Genomic DNA, 6,000 nt, shown 5'->3' with positions numbered 1-6,000 from the left:
ACAGGGATTCAAACCGATGACCTTCTGATTGGCAAGCCCAAGAGGCTCAGTGGTTTAGACCACAGTGCCACCCGCATCCCTGAGGGTAAAGTGGAGTGTGAACCCGTAGAAACTAGCCTAGTGTAGAAATGATAAACATATATTCATTGCTCTGTCTGCTTTTGCCTTTGACCCTGACCACCACTGGTGTGCAGCCTCCCCAAAAGCTACCCAGAAGTTAGTGCAGCCCTCGGGACTAAACAATACCCCCCACCCTCCATTAGGAAGTGTTTGAGTTGAAATCGCTTCCATATTTTTCTGTAGAGCTGCTAATAACTTTGCCACTCACGTGCTCCCTGTGAACAAATGCATTCTTCCCCAGAGCAATGCACCATCTTATAAAATGCAGAAATTAAAGAGGAGAAACAGTAGATGGGAGAATGAAAAGGCTGTCCATTGTGCTGATGGGCAATTGGTTGATATTTAATAAAGGCCTTATTCATCTGGGCTAAGGGAAGTTTTCACGGAAGGTTCCTCTGAATTTCTGCCAAAGCTCAATGCAGCAGTATAAGGAGATCATTATCAGAGAACAGTCTACAAATTGGGTCACACTGCACCAACATTAAACCTGGGATCTCAGAGGTCATAGCAGGGCAGGAAGGCACTGTCAGGAACCAACTTGAATATCTCAAAGACTGGAGAAAGGATTTCATACATGAAGAAACCATTGATTGCAAAACTCCGTACAACATGGCATTGTCAGGTTTCTTACAACATCCCCAGATTTACCAACGGTACCGATCATTATACAAGGAACTGGTTGCGTGTAACATCATGAACATCTGCAAACGCCAAAGATAATCCTAATTACCCATGTCAGCCTTTTTGTTGTAGCAGATCAGATGCCACCCTCCTTTCGACACATCTGATTGATCTTTGATGAGACAAGAAACCTACCCTATTTGTCTACAAATAGAAAGTTGTTGATTTCAGCCCCTGCAAAGACCATAATTAGTGTCTTCAGCATTAGTGGTTCTTTCTCAATGATGAAAGCAATGATGAAAATTGGAAGCTTGAGTTGACACCTTGACTATGGAAGTGGTTATTGGAAAGATTGACGTGCTAATGATTCTTAGTAAACCATTATTGGCTTATGCTCCTGATCGCATATTTTAGAGTCAATGACTCTTTCATAACAACACCCCATTGGAAGATAGCTATGTCCATTGCTTCATTCGTCTCAACAAACAGTGCCCAAAGTGTCTAGCAACACACTGATGTACAACAATTACAGCCCCTCCAAGCGTCCCTGTTTTCCAGCGACAGTCTCGGATTTAGAGAAGCCATTCCAGTTTCTGATTTGAACCCAGAATCTCCCAATTTTCATTGGATAAATGTTGGAGGGGACAGCTCTATTTTTGTCGGAGAAATGTTGGAAGGTATGCAATAAATATAACCTTTCCAGGGAAAAGGTGCATTAGGAACAGTGACAAACAATCATAGTGTCAATAAGTAAGTCCGTCGTTTAAAATTCCATCCAGGCACCATTGTATAACACAATGCAAATCAACTAGCCTTAAAACTAAACAAGAGAGAGAATAAAGCCTAAAGCCTTCTTTAGTTGATCTGTTTGTTGAGCGTTATTCTGTAGCCCTGACTGCAAATGCCGGGAATTGAATCTGGGCAGAGCCTCTGCCTCTGAGCTACCAAGCTAAAATCAGGAAACCTGATTTTAAGACATTGTAATAAATTCAATTAAATATGGTTTGCTGTAAGAATTTGGAAAATTAATAAAAGTGATCTGGAGAAAGAAGGCTAGCTAAGACATATCTATTTAGGACATGTTTTGCATTTCCCCTAATACATTTGGACACAAAAAGGATGTAAGCATTTTAACTAAGTGCACTTGGCTCTTCACTTAACATGTGACTGCTTCCTAGAAATAATTTCAGTTCCTAGTATGATGCTCAGTAGCAGTGTTAATCTCTTGATGCTATCATTTTCAAGAATCCACTGGTATTTCTAACTACAGTTCTGCTGTACTTGCTCTGCTACATATGGACATCAGTTTCCCAAAAGGCAGACAAATTAAATGCCCATTGTGCAACATGGTGTAAAGTGGGACTTCAGGAACACACTTTCATTGTGTTCATCCATGGGGGGGAGGTATTGAAATAGCACTAACTTGCTTGTTGAGTAGATGTTCAGCAAGATGGTTAATCGTATTCTTCCTAAAAGAGGGCACGTGTTGTGGTGAGACCTGGAGACTGAACCTTTGTGTTGTGGGTGGGTCTACTGGATAGCCACAACACCCAATTGGTAGGTCCCTCGTTGCTGGGTTTAATCTGGCCAATGGGGTGCAGTCTAAACGGATTGAGGGACCTATATATACCCATGCACATGACCCAGAGCTTCCTTTTTCTGTGTGTGCATCGGAACACCCACCCACCTCTCCCTACTTTTAGGGCATTTTGCGATTGACCTTGCTATGCCTATTGTGTGTCGTCTGTCGTTGGGACAAAGACACGGCACTTGGCTGATTGGCTGTTGCCATTTAGGTTTCACCTGCCACGTAGCAAATCATCAAAACTTGTAAGGTTGCAGATAGGCTCTGGTTCAAGTGATAGGGATGAGAGAATGGTTTCGCCATCCCTATGTGAAGGGTATGCCGTTAAAGGAATCCAGGGACTCAACTTGGTTTGGTCAACCCCCGAAAGGGGGTTGTGCCCATGCCTGAGTCCAGGGGAGCATCTGGGGAGAGAACAGAGTCTGTTCCCAGACTTTCCACCTGCCTCAGGTGTTCACCCTTGGCTGACCTATGCTGGTGCCCTGGGTCAGCGCTGCCTGCAAGGGTGCAGGGAGCTAGTCGAACCAGAGCCTATGCAACCAAGTCACTTTCTGTAATCAATCAAGTTGTGGCCTAAATTCTGCCAAAAACCCAAACTAAAATTTGAGTCAAATGTGTTTTTATTTAGGGGGAGGTCTCTGGGTCTGAACACGCAAATAATAATAATACTACTAATAATAATACCACATAATGCCCAGATGGCTTCCAAGCTGCATACAACACAGAGAATGTTGTTAAAATACGGAATAATTGAAAACATACCATAATTGCACAATAAAACAATCCCATTAAAATATTAAAATATAAATGCTGAGCGTGATTAAAATGTGCAATAAAACACTTCAGCAATTAAAAGAGCAATTGAATTCCCCACCACCACACTTTTAAAGGCATGGGAGTCCCCTTTAGGATACGCTAGAAGAGATATGGATTGTGTTTATTTATTAATGAACTGGTTGTTGTTAAACTGAAGGTTAAATTTGGCGAAATGTGAAGGGTGGGTTATACTGGGAGATTGGCAGTGTTAGAGGGGAGGAATGTATATTATATATTTATACAAAAGAATTTCTAGGGGTTTCATTTTCACCCTCTGCACGCCACACCAGTGAGGCTGAGTTACTGAATACTGGGGCCAGATGTCAGACAGCTATGTTCAAGGCCAGCAAACTTTTTCAGCAGGGGGCCGGTCCACTATCCTTCAGACCTTGTGGGTGGCCAGACTCTATATATATATATATATATATATGCAGGTTTTGGTGTCCTCGGGTGTCTTCCCGTGTAAAAGTTGGGGTGTCAAGGCGACGTTTCGACGAGGTCTCACTCGTCATCTTCAGGCTGGTGCTTTCGGCTTCTTGTTACTGGAACAGAGCAGGATCTCAGTGTTTGAGTTCCTATAAATACTGTTGAGGAGGTGTGGTGTATAGCCTCCAATGTTCTGGGCAGAGAGGAGGTTCCCAGGCTAGTGTGCCTTTTCTTCTTTTGTTCCTTAATTACTTGAGGGATATCTTGAGTGATTTCTTGAGTGATTTCCTGAATCCCACTTAGGTGGGTCATTAGGTGTGGATTAGTTGCTAAAGCCTTCGTGTCTTGAACTCTTGAACTTTGTGAAGAGTTTTTCTGAGATTATTTTTCTGAGTAATTAAGGAACAAAAGAAGAAAAGGCACACTAGCCTGGGAACCTCCTCTCTGCCCAGAACATTGGAGGCTATACACCACACCTCCTCAACAGTATTTATAGGAACTCAAACACTGAGATCCTGCTCTGTTCCAGTAACAAGAAGCCGAAAGCACCAGCCTGAAGATGACGAGTGAGACCTCGTCGAAACGTCGCCTTGACACCCCAACTTTTACACGGGAAGACACCCGAGGACACCAAAACCTGCATTCCTGTACCCGTGAAAATCTACGAAAGCATATATATATATATATATATATATATATATATATATTGGGGGGGGTGAAAAATTCCTATGCCCCACAAATAACCCAGAGATGCATTAAATAAAAGCACACATTCTACTCATGTAAAAACACCAGGCAGGCCCCACAAATAACCCAGAGATGCATTTTAAATAAAAGGACACATTCTACTCATGTAAAAACACGCTGATTCCCGAACCCTCTGCAGGCCGAATTTAGAAGGCGATTGGGCCGGATCCGGCCCCGGGCCTTAAGTTTGCCTATCAGTAGGAAATATTTGAAAATCGATGAACGACTGTTATAGATAGTTAGCAGAGGATTTACTCTACTCAACTATTTTGAGGACAGGCTATAACAATGTATAAAACCCATAGCAGAAATTGGTAATTGAACAGGTGATGCGTAGGGAGAAGGGATGAATGTATTTTGAAATGATGGTTGGAAAAGTTATTTTATTGGGACCACAAAAGAGGGAGGAAAATAGAGGGGACCACTGGTCTGATGCAGCAGGCTAGTCTAAGTTCCTATGTTGTCTATCCCTACTTCCGTCCCAGGGACGCTGTGGTGCTGTGGTCTAAACCTCTGAGTGTCTTGGGCTTGCCGATCAGAAGGTTGGCGGTTCAAATCCACGTGATGGAGTGAGCTCCCATTGCTCTGTCCCAGCTCCTGCCAACCTAGCAGTTCAAGAGCATACCAGTGCGAGTAGATAAATAGATACTGCTGCGGTGGGAAGGTAAACGGTGTTTCCATGTGCTCTGGTTTCCGTCACGTGTCCTGTTGTGCCAGAAGCGGTTTAGTCATGCTGGCCACATGACCCGGAAAGCTGTCTGTGGACAAACGCTGGCTCCCTTGGTCTGAAAGAGAGATGAGCACTGAAACCCCATAGTCGCCTTTGACTGAATTTAATTGTCCAGGGGTCCCTTACTTTAACTTGGGTCACAGGTTTTTATGCATTGGCACATCTTGGGTACTTCTTATTGACTTCATTGTGGAATGTCAGAACCGCCTCTCAGTTCATTCTGGGAAATAATTTCCTTTATCATAGGATAGGGGATGACAAGCTTTGTTGTTGTTGTTGTTTAGTCATGTCCGACTCTTCATGACATCATGGATCAGAGCACGCCAGGCACTCCTGTCTTCCACTGACTCTCGCAGTTTGGTCAAACTCATGTTTGTAGCTTCGAGAACACTGTCCAACCATCTTGTCCTCTGTCGTCCCCTTCTCCTTGTGCCCTCCATCTTTCCCAACATCAGGGTCTTTTCCAGGGAGTCTTCTCTTCTCGTGAGGTGGCCAAAGTACTGGAGCCTCAGCTTCAGGATATGTCCTTCCAGTGAGCACTCAGGGCTGATTTCCTTCACAATGGATAGGTTTGATGACAAGCTTAGGAAGGTATAAGCCAGCATGAGGCCTGAGAGCCTCGTATCTCACCTGTGGATGAGATAGGGATAAGGAAACCCTACTTTGGTGTAAGCCACCTTTGCAAAACAACAATGTTGTTGACGGCAAGTAAGAAATGAATAGACGTTTTATGAGGAGCTCCAGGGAAGTAAGTTGGCTTGAAGGCTGCAGGACAAAGATGGTCCATCAACGGCAGGATGAAGAGAGAGAAAAAAGGGGGTTGGTTTCTGTGGTTAGCAACAGGAATGGCACCAACAAAGGTTGTCAAAGTAAAACTGAATAGTGCATTTAAAAGGTCCTGAAATATGAGTTCTTCTTCCAAGGATCTCCCTGGCACAGTCCTACCCAGCGGAGA

Source organism: Podarcis tiliguerta (assembly GCF_965153285.1).
Source record: "Podarcis tiliguerta genome assembly, chromosome: 10".
NCBI classification, from domain to species: domain Eukaryota; kingdom Metazoa; phylum Chordata; class Lepidosauria; order Squamata; family Lacertidae; genus Podarcis; species Podarcis tiliguerta.
This window is presented reverse-complemented; position numbering follows the sequence as displayed.